The 14,732-nt window shown below is 46.1% G+C and overlaps 1 non-coding gene across 1 annotated transcript; it reads left to right on the plus strand.

The window, feature by feature from the left end:
• The first annotated feature begins 13,957 nt into the window (after window positions 1-13,957).
• On the plus strand, window positions 13,958-14,030 carry TRNAH-AUG (transfer RNA histidin (anticodon AUG)). The gene has a single exon. It is a non-coding gene; the product is annotated as a tRNA-His (tRNA).
• Window positions 14,031-14,732: the final 702 nt, after the last annotated feature.

Raw genomic sequence — 14,732 nt, forward strand, 5'->3', positions numbered from 1 at the left:
CGCTAACCATTGCGCCACGGAAGCCCAAAAACTAGAGACGTCACAACACTTCTCCCGGATGGGCTCGAACCACCAACCTATTAGTTAACAGCCGAACATTGAGCCACGGAAGCTCAGAAAATAAATGGTTATCATGTATTACGGAAAAAGTTTGACTTTTCACGCTACATCTGAGACCTCACAACACCGCTCCCGGATGGGCTCGAACCACCAACCTTTCGATTAACAGCTGGACGCGCTAATTATTGCGCCACGGAAGCCCAGAAATGAAATGTTCGTCAAGTATTGTGGAAAAACTCTGACATTTTACGTAACATCTGAGACGTCACAACACCGCTCCCGGATGGGCTCGAACCACCAACCTTTCGGTTAACAGCCGAACGCGCTAACCATTGCGCCACGGACGCCCAAAAATTAAATGGTCGTCTGGTATTGTGGGAAAACTTTGGGTTTTTACGTTACATTAGAGATCCCACAACACCGCTCCCGGGTGGGCTCGAACCACCAACCTTTCGGTTAACAGCCGAACGCGCTAACCATAGCGCAACGGAAGCCCAAATATTAAATGGTCGTCAGGTATTGAGGTAAAACTTTGACTTTTTACTTCACATCTGAGACCTCACAACACCGCTCCCGGATGGGCTCGAACCTCCAACCTTTCGGTTAACAGCCGAACGCGCTAACCATTGCGCCACGGACGCCCAAAAATTAAAGGGTCGACAGGTATTGTGGAAAAACTTTGGCTATTTACGTTACATTTGAGATCCCAAAACACCGCTCCCGGGTGGGCTCGAACCACCAACCTATTGGTTAACAGCCGAACGCGCTAACAATTCAGCCACGGAAGCTCAGAAAATAAATGGTTATCACGTATTATGGAAAAAGTTTGACTTTTCACGCTACATCTGAGACCTCACAACACCGCTCCCGGATGGGCTCGAACCACCAACCTTTCGATTAACAGCCGAACGCGCTAACTATTGAGCCACGGAAGTCCAAAAATTAAATGTTCGTCAGGTATTGTGGAAAAACTCTGACATTTTACGTTACATCTGAGACGTCACAACACCTCTCCCGGATGGGCTCGAACCACCAACCAGTTAGTTAACAGCCGAACGCGCTAACCATTGAGCCACGGAAGCTCAGAAAATAAATGGTTATCATGTATAAGGGAAAAAGTTTGACTTTTCACGCTACATCTGAGACCTCACAACACCGCTCCCGGATGGGCTCGAACCACCAACCTTTCGATTAACAGCTGGACGCGCTAATTATTGCGCCACGGAAGCCCAGAAATGAAATGTTCGTCAAGTATTGTGGAAAAACTCTGACATTTTACGTAACATCTGAGACGTCACAACACCGCTCCCGGATGGGCTCGAACCACCAACCTTTCGGTTAACAGCCGAACGCGCTAACCATTGCGCCACGGACGCCCAAAAATTAAATGGTCGTCTGGTATTGTGGGAAAACTTTGGGTTTTTACGTTACATTAGAGATCCCACAACACCGCTCCCGGGTGGGCTCGAACCACCAACCTTTCGGTTAACAGCCGAACGCGCTAACCATAGCGCAACGGAAGCCCAAATATTAAATGGTCGTCAGGTATTGAGGTAAAACTTTGACTTTTTACTTCACATCTGAGACCTCACAACACCGCTCCCGGATGGGCTCGAACCTTAAACCTTTCGGTTAACAGCCGAACGCGCTAACCATTGCGCCACGGACGCCCAAAAATTAAAGGGTCGACAGGTATTGTGGAAAAACTTTGGCTATTTACGTTACATTTGAGATCCCAAAACACCGCTCCCGGGTGGGCTCGAACCACCAACCTATTGGTTAACAGCCGAACGCGCTAACAATTCAGCCACGGAAGCTCAGAAAATAAATGGTTATCACGTATTATGGAAAAAGTTTGACTTTTCACGCTACATCTGAGACCTCACAACACCGCTCCCGGATGGGCTCGAACCACCAACCTTTCGATTAACAGCCGAACGCGCTAACTATTGAGCCACGGAAGTCCAAAAATTAAATGTTCGTCAGGTATTGTGGAAAAACTCTGACATTTTACGTTACATCTGAGACGTCACAACACCTCTCCCGGATGGGCTCGAACCACCAACCAGTTAGTTAACAGCCGAACGCGCTAACCATTGAGCCACGGAAGCTCAGAAAATAAATGGTTATCATGTATAAGGGAAAAAGTTTGACTTTTCACGCTACATCTGAGACCTCACAACACCGCTCCCGGATGGGCTCGAACCACCAACCTTTCGGTTAACAGCCGAACGCGCTAACCATTCGCCACGGACGGCCAAAAATTAAATGGTCGTCAGGTATTGAGGAAAAACTTTGGCTATTTACGTTACATTTGAGATCCCAAAACACCGCTCCCGGGTGGGCTCGAACCACCAACCTTTCGATTAACAGCTGGACGCGCTAATTATTGCGCCACGGAAGCCCAGAAATGAAATGTTCGTCAGGTATTGTGGAAAAACTCTGACATTTTACGTAACATCTGAGACGTCACAACACCGCTCCCGGATGGGCTCGAACCACCAACCTTTCGGTTAACAGCCGAACGCGCTAACCATTGCGCCACGGACGCCCAAAAATTAAATGGTCGTCTGGTATTGTGGGAAAACTTTGGGTTTTTACGTTACATTAGAGATCCCACAACACCGCTCCCGGGTGGGCTCGAACCACCAACCTTTCGGTTAACAGCCGAACGCGCTAACCATAGCGCAACGGAAGCCCAAATATTAAATGGTCGTCAGGTATTGAGGTAAAACTTTGACTTTTTACTTCACATCTGAGACCTCACAACACCGCTCCTGGATGGGCTCGAACCTCCAACATTTCGGTTAACAGCCGAACGCGCTAACCATTGCGCCACGGACGCCCAAAAATTAAATGGTCGACAGGTATTGTGGAAAAACTTTGGCTATTTACGTTACATTTGAGATCCCAAAACACCGCTCCCGGGTGGGCTCGAACCACCAACCTTTCGATTAACAGCTGGACGCGCTAATTATTGCGCCACGGAAGCCCAGAAATGAAATGTTCGTCAGGTATTGTGGAAAAACTCTGACATTTTACGTAACATCTGAGACGTCACAACACCGCTCCCGGATGGGCTCGAACCACCAACCTTTCGGTTAACAGCCGAACGCGCTAACCATTGCGCCACGGACGCCCAAAAATTAAATGGTCGTCTGGTATTGTGGGAAAACTTTGGGTTTTTACGTTACATTAGAGATCCCACAACACCGCTCCCGGGTGGGCTCGAACCACCAACCTTTCGGTTAACAGCCGAACGCGCTAACCATAGCGCAACGGAAGCCCAAATATTAAATGGTCGTCAGGTATTGAGGTAAAACTTTGACTTTTTACTTCACATCTGAGACCTCACAACACCGCTCCCGGATGGGCTCGAACCTCCAACCTTTCGGTTAACAGCCGAACGCGCTAACCATTGCGCCACGGACGCCCAAAAATTAAATGGTCGACAGGTATTGTGGAAAAACTTTGGCTATTTACGTTACATTTGAGATCCCAAAACACCGCTCCCGGGTGGGCTCGAACCACCAACCTATTGGTTAACAGCCGAACGCGCTAACAATTGAGCCACGGAAGCTCAGAAAATAAATGGTTATCACGTATTATGGAAAAAGTTTGACTTTTCACGCTACATCTGAGACCTCACAACACCGCTCCCGGATGGGCTCGAACCACCAACCTTTCGATTAACAGCCGAACGCGCTAACCATTGAGCCACGGAAGCCCAAAAATTAAATGTTCGTCAGGTATTGTGGAAAAACTCTGACATTTTACGTTACATCTGAGACGTCACAACACCTCTCCCGGATGGGCTCGAACCACCAACCTGTTAGTTAACAGCCGAACGCGCTAACCATTGAGCCACGGAAGCTCAGAAAATAAATGGTTATCATGTATTAGGGAAAAAGTTTGACTTTTCACGCTACATCTGAGACCTCACAACACCGCTCCCGGATGGGCTCGAACCACCAACCTTTCGGTTAACAGCCGAACGCGCTAACCATTCGCCACGGACGGCCAAAAATTAAATGGTCGTCAGGTATTGAGGAAAAACTTTGGCTATTTACGTTACATTTGAGATCCCAAAACACCGCTCCCGGGTGGGCTCGAACCACCAACCTTTCGATTAACAGCTGGACGCGCTAGTTATTGCGCCACGGAAGCCCAGAAATGAAATGTTCGTCAGGTATTGTGGAAAAACTCTGACATTTTACGTAACATCTGAGACGTCACAACACCGCTCCCGGATGGGCTCGAACCACCAACCTTTCGGTTAACAGCCGAACGCGCTAACCATTGCGCCACGGACGCCCAAAAATTAAATGGTCGTCTGGTATTGTGGGAAAACTTTGGGTTTTTACGTTACATTAGAGATCCCACAACACCGCTCCCGGGTGGGCTCGAACCACCAACCTTTCGGTTAACAGCCGAACGCGCTAACCATAGCGCAACGGAAGCCCAAATATTAAATGGTCGTCAGGTATTGAGGTAAAACTTTGACTTTTTACTTCACATCTGAGACCTCACAACACCGCTCCTGGATGGGCTCGAACCTCCAACGTTTCGGTTAACAGCCGAACGCGCTAACCATTGCGCCACGGACGCCCAAAAATTAAATGGTCGACAGGTATTGTGGAAAAACTTTGGCTATTTACGTTACATTTGAGATCCCAAAACACCGCTCCCGGGTGGGCTCGAACCACCAACCTTTCGATTAACAGCTGGACGCGCTAATTATTGCGCCACGGAAGCCCAGAAATGAAATGTTCGTCAGGTATTGTGGAAAAACTCTGACATTTTACGTAACATCTGAGACGTCACAACACCGCTCCCGGATGGGCTCGAACCACCAACCTTTCGGTTAACAGCCGAACGCGCTAACCATTGCGCCACGGACGCCCAAAAATTAAATGGTCGTCTGGTATTGTGGGAAAACTTTGGGTTTTTACGTTACATTAGAGATCCCACAACACCGCTCCCGGGTGGGCTCGAACCACCAACCTTTCGGTTAACAGCCGAACGCGCTAACCATAGCGCAACGGAAGCCCAAATATTAAAAGGTCGTCAGGTATTGAGGTAAAACTTTGACTTTTTACTTCACATCTGAGACCTCACAACACCGCTCCCGGATGGGCTCGAACCTCCAACCTTTCGGTTAACAGCCGAACGCGCTAACCATTGCGCCACGGACGCCCAAAAATTAAATGGTCGACAGGTATTGTGGAAAAACTTTGGCTATTTACGTTACATTTGAGATCCCAAAACACCGCTCCCGGGTGGGCTCGAACCACCAACCTATTGGTTAACAGCCGAACGCGCTAACAATTGAGCCACGGAAGCTCAGAAAATAAATGGTTATCACGTATTATGGAAAAAGTTTGACTTTTCACGCTACATCTGAGACCTCACAACACAGCTCCCGGATGGGCTCGAACCACCAACCTTTCGATTAACAGCCGAACGCGCTAACCATTGAGCCACGGAAGCCCAAAAATTAAATGTTCGTCAGGTATTGTGGAAAAACTCTGACATTTTACGTTACATCTGAGACGTCACAACACCTCTCCCGGATGGGCTCGAACCACCAACCTGTTAGTTAACAGCCGAACGCGCTAACCATTGAGCCACGGAAGCTCAGAAAATAAATGGTTATCATGTATTAGGGAAAAAGTTTGACTTTTCACGCTACATCTGAGACCTCACAACACCGCTCCCGGATGGGCTCGAACCACCAACCTTTCGGTTAACAGCCGAACGCGCTAACCATTCGCCACGGACGGCCAAAAATTAAATGGTCGTCAGGTATTGTGGAAAAACTTTGGCTATTTACGTTACATTTGAGATCCCAAAACACCCCTCCCGGGTGGGCTCGAACCACCAACCTTTCGATTAACAGCTGGACGCGCTAATTATTGCGCCACGGAAGCCCAGAAATGAAATGTTCGTCAGGTATTGTGGAAAAACTCTGACATTTTACGTAACATCTGAGACGTCACAACACCGCTCCCGGATGGGCTCGAACCACCAACCTTTCGGTTAACAGCCGAACGCGCTAACCATTGCGCCACGGACGCCCAAAAATTAAATGGTCGTCTGGTATTGTGGGAAAACTTTGGGTTTTTACGTTACATTAGAGATCCCACAACACCGCTCCCGGGTGGGCTCGAACCACCAACCTTTCGGTTAACAGCCGAACGCGCTAACCATAGCGCAACGGAAGCCCAAATATTAAATGGTCGTCAGGTATTGAGGTAAAACTTTGACTTTTTACTTCACATCTGAGACCTCACAACACCGCTCCCGGATGGGCTCGAACCTCCAACCTTTCGGTTAACAGCCGAACGCGCTAACAATTGAGCCACGGAAGCTCAGAAAATAAATGGTTATCACGTATTATCGAAAAAGTTTGACTTTTCACGCTACATCTGAGACCTCACAACACCGCTCCCGGATGGGCTCGAACCACCAACCTTTCGATTAACAGCCGAACGCGCTAACCATTGAGCCACGGAAGCCCAAAAATTAAATGTTCGTCAGGTATTGTGGAATAACTCTGACATTTTACGTTACATCTGAGACGTCACAACACCTCTCCCGGATGGGCTCGAACCACCAACCTATTGGTTAACAGCCGAACGCGCTAACCATTCGCCACGGACGCCCAAAAATTAAATGGTCGTCAGGTATTGTGGAAAAACTTTGGCTATTTACGTTACATTTGAGATCCAAAAACACCGCTCCCGGGTGGGCTCGAACCACCAACCTTTCGGTTAACAGCTGAACGCGCTAACCATTGCGCCACGGAAGCCCAAAAATTAAATGCTCGTCAGGTATTGTGGAAAAACTCTGACATTTTACGTTACATCTGAGACGTCACAACACCGCTCCCGGGTGGGCTCGAACCACCAACCTTTCGGTTAACAGCCGAACGCGCTAACCATAGCGCAACGGAAGCCCAAATATTAAATGGTCGTCAGGTATTGAGGTAAAACTTTGACTTTTTACTTCACATCTGAGACCTCACAACACCGCTCCCGGATGGGCTCGAACCTCCAACCTTTCGGTTAACAGCCGAACGCGCTAACAATTGAGCCACGGAAGCTCAGAAAATAAATGGTTATCACGTATTATCGAAAAAGTTTGACTTTTCACGCTACATCTGAGACCTCACAACACCGCTCCCGGATGGGCTCGAACCACCAACCTTTCGATTAACAGCCGAACGCGCTAACCATTGAGCCACGGAAGCCCAAAAATTAAATGTTCGTCAGGTATTGTGGAATAACTCTGACATTTTACGTTACATCTGAGACGTCACAACACCTCTCCCGGATGGGCTCGAACCACCAACCTATTGGTTAACAGCCGAACGCGCTAACCATTCGCCACGGACGCCCAAAAATTAAATGGTCGTCAGGTATTGTGGAAAAACTTTGGCTATTTACGTTACATTTGAGATCCAAAAACACCGCTCCCGGGTGGGCTCGAACCACCAACCTTTCGGTTAACAGCTGAACGCGCTAACCATTGCGCCACGGAAGCCCAAAAATTAAATGCTCGTCAGGTATTGTGGAAAAACTCTGACATTTTACGTTACATCTGAGACGTCACAACACCGCTCCCGGGAGGGCTCGAACCACCAACCTATTGGTTAACAGCCGAACGCTCTAACCATTGAGCCACGGAAGCCCAAAAATTAAATGTTCGTCAGGTATTGTGGAAAAACTCTGACATTTTACGTTACATCTGAGACGTCACAACACTTCTCCCGGATGGGCTCGAACCACCAACCTATTGGTTAACAGCCGAACGCGCTAACCATTGAGCCACAGAAGCTCAGAAATTAAATGGTTGTTAGGTATTGTGGATAAGTTATGACTTTTTACGTTACATCTGAGACCCTACAACACCTCTCCCAGGTGGGCTCGAACCACCAACCTTTCGGTCAACAGCCGAACGCGCTAACCATTGCGCAACGGAAGCCCAAGAATTAAATGGTCGTCAGGTATTGTGAAAAAACTTTGGCTTTTTACGTTACATTTGAGATCCTACAACACCGCTCCCGGGTGGGCTCGAACCACCAACCTATTGTTTTACTGCTGAACGCGCTAACCATTGCGCCACGGAAGCCCAAAAATTAAATGTTCGTCAGTTATTGTGGAAAAACTCTGACATTTTACGTTACAACTGAGACCTCACAGCACCGCTCCCGGGAGGGCTCAAACCACCAGTCTTTTGAATAACAGCTGAACGCGCTAACCATTGCGCCACGGAAGCCCAAAATTTAAATGGTCGTCAGGTGCTGTGGAAAAACTATGACATTTTACGTTACATCTGAGACCTCACAACACCGCTCCCGGATGGGCTCGAACCACCAACCTATTGGTTAACAGCCGAACGCGCTAACCATTGCGCCACGGAAGCCCAAAAATTAAATGCTCGTCAGGTATTGTGTAAAAACCTTGACTTTTTACGTCACATCTGAGACCTCACAACACCGCTCCCGGATGGGCTCGAACCACCAACCTATTGGTTAACAGCAGAACGCGCTAACCATTGAGCCACGGAAGCTCAGATATTAAATGGTTGTCTCGTATTGTGGAAAAGTTTTGACTTTTTACGCTGCATCTGAGACCCCACAACACCTCTCCCGGGTGGGCTCGAACCTTCAACCTTTCGATTAACAGCTGAACGCGCTAATCATTGCGCCACGGAAGCCCAAAAATTAAATGGTTGTCAGGTATTGTGGATAAGTTTTGACTTATTACGTTACATCTGAGACCCTACAACACCTCTCCCGGTTGATCGCTGGGTTGATGCTTCCCACATATATGACAGAACATCTCCCCACAACTATGTCTAGTAGTACGTTTTACGAAATCAATTATTTTAAAGCAGCTTTTGCAATGGTAAAGCCGCTCGCAAAGGGCTTTTTTGTTACCAACAGGAACCAAATGGCTGTTATAACAATCGTCACCCCAGAATTTTCGTAGGGAGGAGTCGCATGTTTTTGCACGTCCATGACAAACAGTCGGACGCATACATTTAAAGCAAAAATCATTGCATTTATGAGATTGAACACGCCAGTAAGGTGTGAGGCACTTCTCGCAAAAGTGATCGTGACTAAACAATGGTTTTAAATTTGTTATGACGTTATAGTGATTATTCTCATTAAGTAGAAAGAGGCGTGGTCTGGTATCTGTAGGGTCGTTTTCGCCTAAAATTAGAATTGGAACTCTGTTTTCGAATTTATAAACAAATATAGAATAGGGGGATAAATAAACTTTAAATTTCTGGAATGAATCGGGGGTACCGCATTCGGATACAGAGACTCCGGCCTTTTGACAAAGATCTAAAGCCTCTGTTTTTTGGCTTGTGTAACGGGGTCCTGCTTGTGATATGGTCACGTAACGATTTTTTAACTCTGTGTTGTTTTCGTTGTTCATGTGGAGACGATGAGCGACAGCAACACAAAGGCTACGCGCTAAACAGAGATTATCAGTGTTTGGTATTCGTCGAATCCCCCTTCGATCCTTTGAAAAAATACTGAATGGCTTGAGTTGACGATGATTAGAACGTCCATACCCTTCTGGTATTCTGACTATACTAAATATCATTTTTATAGGTCCTTGAAAAAAATGTTCGATCTCATCATCATAAAGTAACTCGGCTAGTTGATCAAAGAGAATAGAAGGGTCTACTTGATCGAGCCTTTTAAAGGATAATTCAAGTTCCGAACGACAGTTTATACCCAGACTTCGTAAAGTTATTTGCACGTAATCTGTTGCTCTATATTCGCTTAATACGTGTTCCGTAATAGAACATATGCTATCCACCGGATCATCAGTTATATTTAGAGTTATTTCCCTGCCATACATATTAAAATGTTCAAAAAATCTCTCGCTCAGGGGGGACACCCCCCACCCCATTGATCATAAACATTCGCCTCGGCCTCCTCCGAATCTACGATGGAGCTCTTTTCGCTGGGGGCGTAATCGGAAAAGTTCAGAGACATATATTCAAAAGGGTCGTTTTCCGTCTCGTCTTGTTGACACGCGTTATCTAGAATCTCCCCCATCTCCCTGCCAGTTTGTGAATTATCGAAACTGGGTCTCAAAGATTCATGGTTATTACGTTCCATTTCTTGCTTCCGTCTTTTCACGCGGTCTAAGTAAGAAATTTTTAAAGGGGTAGGAATTAAATTATATAAATGTTCCAATTCGTCATGTGTTTGACAGGTTTCAGGTGTACGAGGAACGTTCTTCATATAGTCTATTAGATCGAGGAACGTTTGAACATTATTTAAGCCGCCATTTATGATAAAACCGGGTAATGTTGAAGGTATATTAGCAGGATCTAAGTGTAAATAAGAGCATAGAAAATAATAAAACTTGTATATTTCGACTATGTTCCAAGGCTTATTTACGGCCATTTCGTCAAGTGTCCAGCGAAGTGCTTCAGCGTCCATGTTGAGGTTTTGACGATTGATGTTCGACTGTGAAGTACTGTTATTTTCTCACGTTCTTTATACTAGATTCCTACCCCCCCTTCTCTTCCTCCTCTCAAGGGGGGTCAAGGACAGTTGATTTTTCGAAATTATTGACTAACAATACAAGGTCCTAGCAAAGGCCATCGCAGCTGATTTCCGACATGTTTAAACACGTCTAACATTGTTTGACAGTGAACAATAGGTGATATAAGATAGACGTACGATGGCTTGACAGGGTGTCAAATAGTCGTATAACAAAACAACGAATTTGCAATAGATTTTATAATTCAACAAAAGGAATAATTATAACAAAAGAGTTGGTGCGACATTCCACTAGGTGGGGACTTCTTCAACAATGACATTGAGATTAACAGTTGAACGCGCTAATAATTGCGCCACGGAAGCCCAAAAATTAAATGTTCGTCAGGTATTGTGGAAAAACTCTGACATTTTACGTTACATCTGAGACCTCACAACACCGCTCCCGGATGGGCTCGAACCACCAACCTATTGGTTAACAGCCGAACGCGCTAACCATTGCGCCACGGAAGCCCAAAAATTAAATGGTCGTCAGGTGTTGTGGAAAAAACCTTGACTTTTTACGTCACATCTGAGACGTCACAACTCCGCTCCCGGATGGGCTCGAACCACACACCTATTGGTTAACAGCCGAACGCGCTAACCTTTGAGCCACGGAAGCTCAGAAGTTAAATGGTTGTCAGGTATTGTGGATAAGTTATGACTTTTTACGTTACATCTGAGACCCTACAACACCTCTTCCGGTTGGGCTCGAACCACCAACCTTTCGGTTAACAGCCGAACGCGCTAACCATTGCGCCAAGGAAGCCCAAAAATTTAATGGTCGTCAGGTATTGTGGCAAAACTTTGGCTTTCTACGTTACATTTGAGATCCCACACCACCGCTCCCGGGTGGGCTCGAACCACCAAGCTATTGGTTAACAGCCGAACGCGCTAACCATCGAGCCACGGAAGCTCAGAAATAAACTGGTTGTCACGTATTGTGGATAAGTTTTGACTTTTTACGCTACATCTGAGACCCCACAACACCTCTTCCGGGTGGGCTTGAACCACCAGCCTTTCGATTAACAGTTGAACGCGCTAATAATTGCGCCACGGAAGCCCAAAAATTCAAGCAAATGTAACGATAATCATTCAAAAAACTGTTAAAATTCAATTTTTCAATAAGAAATCGTTGTCACGGATTTTGTATCTTGAAGAAGAAAAACATGCGATTTTTTCGGTACACTTTTGAATGCATTTTTTTCTGGAGAAATTTTTGACCGAATTCAGCTTAATTCCCTATAAAACACTCATTGAAAGTGATTTCATCTCGATTGAACAATAATTAAAAATTTACCTCGATTTTTAATAACATTTTCAAAATCGACGTTTCACGGCCAAAGAAGCATACTTTGAGTAATTCTTCACTATTTTCAAATATATTCATTGAAACCATTATTTTTATACTTTTTGCTTTAATTCAAGCAATGTAACGATATTCATTCAAAAAACTGTTAAAATTCAATTTTCAATAAGAAATCGTATTCACGGATTTTGTGTCTTGAAGAAGAAAAACCTGCGATTTTTTCGGTACTTTTTTGAATGCATTTTTTTCTGGAGAAATTTTTGACCGAATTCAGCTTAATTCCCTATAAAACACTCATTGCAAGTGGTGGTTCGAGCCCACCCGGGACCGGTGTTGTGGGATCTCAAATGTAACGTAAAAACCAAAGTTTTTCCACAATACCTGACAACCATTTAATTTTTGGGTTTCCGTGCCGCATTGGTTAGCGCTTTCGGCTATGAACCGAAAGGTTGGTGGTTCGTGCCCATCCGGGAGCGGTGTTGTGAGGTCTCAGATGTGACGTAAAAAGTCAGAGTTTTTCCACAATACCTGACAAACAATTAATTTTTGGGCTTCCGTGGCGCAATGGTTAGCGCGCTCAACTGTTATTCAAAAGGTTGGTGGTTCGAGCGTACCCGGGAGCGGTGTTGTGATGTCTCAGATGTGACGTAAAAAGTCGAGGTTTTTCCACAATACCTGACGACCATTTAATATTTGGGCTTCCGTGGCGCAATGGTTAGCGCGTTCGGCTGTTAACCGAATGGTTAGTGGTTCGAGCCCACCCGAAAGCGGTGTTGTGAGGTCTCAGATGTAACGTAAAATGTCATAGTTTTTCCACAATAACTGACGAACATTTAATATTTGGGCTTCCGTGGCGCAATGGTTAGCGCGTTCAGCAGTTAATCGAAAGGTTGGTGTTTCGAGCCCACCCAGGAGAGGCGTTGTGGGGTCTCAGATGTAGCGTAAAAAGTCAAAACTTTTCCACAATACGGGACAAACATTTAATTTCTGAATTTCCGTGGCTCAATGGTTAGCGCGTACAGCTGTTAACCGAAAGTTTGGTGGTTCGAGCCCACCCGGGAGAGGTGTTGTGAGGTCTCAGATGTGACGTAAAAAGTCAAAGTTTTTCCACAATACCTGACGACCATATAAGTTTCTAGCTTCCATGGCGCAATGGTTGGCGCGTTCGGCTGTTAACCGAAAGGTTGGTGGTTCGAGCCCATCCGGGAGCGGTGTTGTGAGGTCTCAGATGTGACGTAAAAAGTCAAGAGTTTTCCACAATACCTGACGACCATTTAATATTTGGGCTTCCGTGGCGCAATGGTTAGAGCGTTCAGCTGTTATTTAAAAGCTGGTGGTTTAAGCCCTCCCGGGAGCGGTGTTGTGAGGTCTCAGATGTGACGTAAAAAGTCAGAGTTTTTCCACAATACGAGACAACCATATAATTTCTGAACTTCCGTGGCTCAATGGTTAGCGCGTTCGGCTGTTAACCAGTAAGTTGGTGGTTCGAGCCCACCCGAAACCGGTGTTGTGAGGTCTCAGATGTGGCGTAAAAAGTCAAGGTTTTTCCACAATACCTGACGACCATTCAATTTTTGGGCTTCAGTGGCGCAATGGTTAGCGCGTTCAGCTGTTATTCAAAAGAGTGGTGGTTTGAGCCCTCCCGGGTGCGGTGCTGTGAGGTCTCAGATGTAACGTAAAATGTCAGAGTTTTTCCACAATAACTGACGAACATTTAATTTTTGGGCTTCCGTGGCGCAATGGTTAGCACGTTCGGCTGTTAACCAATAGGTTGGTGGTTCGAGCCCACCCGGGGGCGGTGTTGTGGGGTCTCAGATGTAGCATAAAAATTCAAAACTTTTCCACAATACGTGATAACCATTTAATTTCTGAGCTTCCGTGGCTTAATTGTTAGCGCGTTCGGCTGTTAACCAATAGGTTGGTGGTTCGAGCCCACCCGGGACCGGTGTTGTGGGATCTCAAATGTAACGTAAAAACCAAAGTTTTTCCACAATACCTGACGACCATTGAATTTTTGGGTTTCCGTGGCGCATTGGTTAGCGCGTTCGGCTATGAACCGAAAGGTTGGTGGTTCGTGCCCATCCGGGAGCGGTGTTGTGAGGTCTCAGATGTGACGTAAAAAGTCAGAGTTTTTCCACAATACCTGACGAACATTTAATTTTTGGGCTTCCGTGGCGCAATGGTTAGCGCGCTCAACTGTTATTCAAAAGGTTGGTGGTTCGAGCGTACCCGGGAGCGGTGTTGTGATGTCTCAGATGTGACGTAAAAAGTCGCGGTTTTTCCACAATACCTGACGACCATTTAATATTTGGGCTTCCGTGGCGCAATGGTTAGCGCGTTCGGCTGTTAACCGAAAGGTTGGTGGTTCGAGCCCACCCGAAAGCGGTGTTGTGAGGTCTCAGATGTAACGTAAAATGTCATAGTTTTTCCACAATAACTGACGAACATTTAATTTCTGAACTTCCGTGGCTCAATGGTTAGCGCGTTCGGCTGTTAACCAATAGGTTGGTGGTTCGAGCCCATCTGGGAGCGGTGTTGTGAGGTCTCAGATGTAACGTAAAAAGTCAAACGTTTTCCACAATAACTGACGAACCGAACGTTTGGTGGTTCGAGCCCATCCGGGAGCGTTTTGTAGTGTCTCAGATGTAACGTGAAAAGTCAGAGTTTTTCCACAATACGAGACAACCATATAATTTCTGAACTTCCGTGGCTCAATGGTTAGCGCGTTCGGCTGTTAACCAGTAAGTTGGTGGTTCGAGCCCACCCGAAACCGGTGTTGTGAGGTCTCAGATG

The sequence above is a fragment of the Phalangium opilio genome, unplaced genomic scaffold, assembly GCF_054372755.1.
Source record: "Phalangium opilio isolate 3A_F unplaced genomic scaffold, DU_Popi_V2 ptg000360l_1, whole genome shotgun sequence".
NCBI classification, from domain to species: Eukaryota; Metazoa; Arthropoda; class Arachnida; order Opiliones; family Phalangiidae; genus Phalangium; species Phalangium opilio.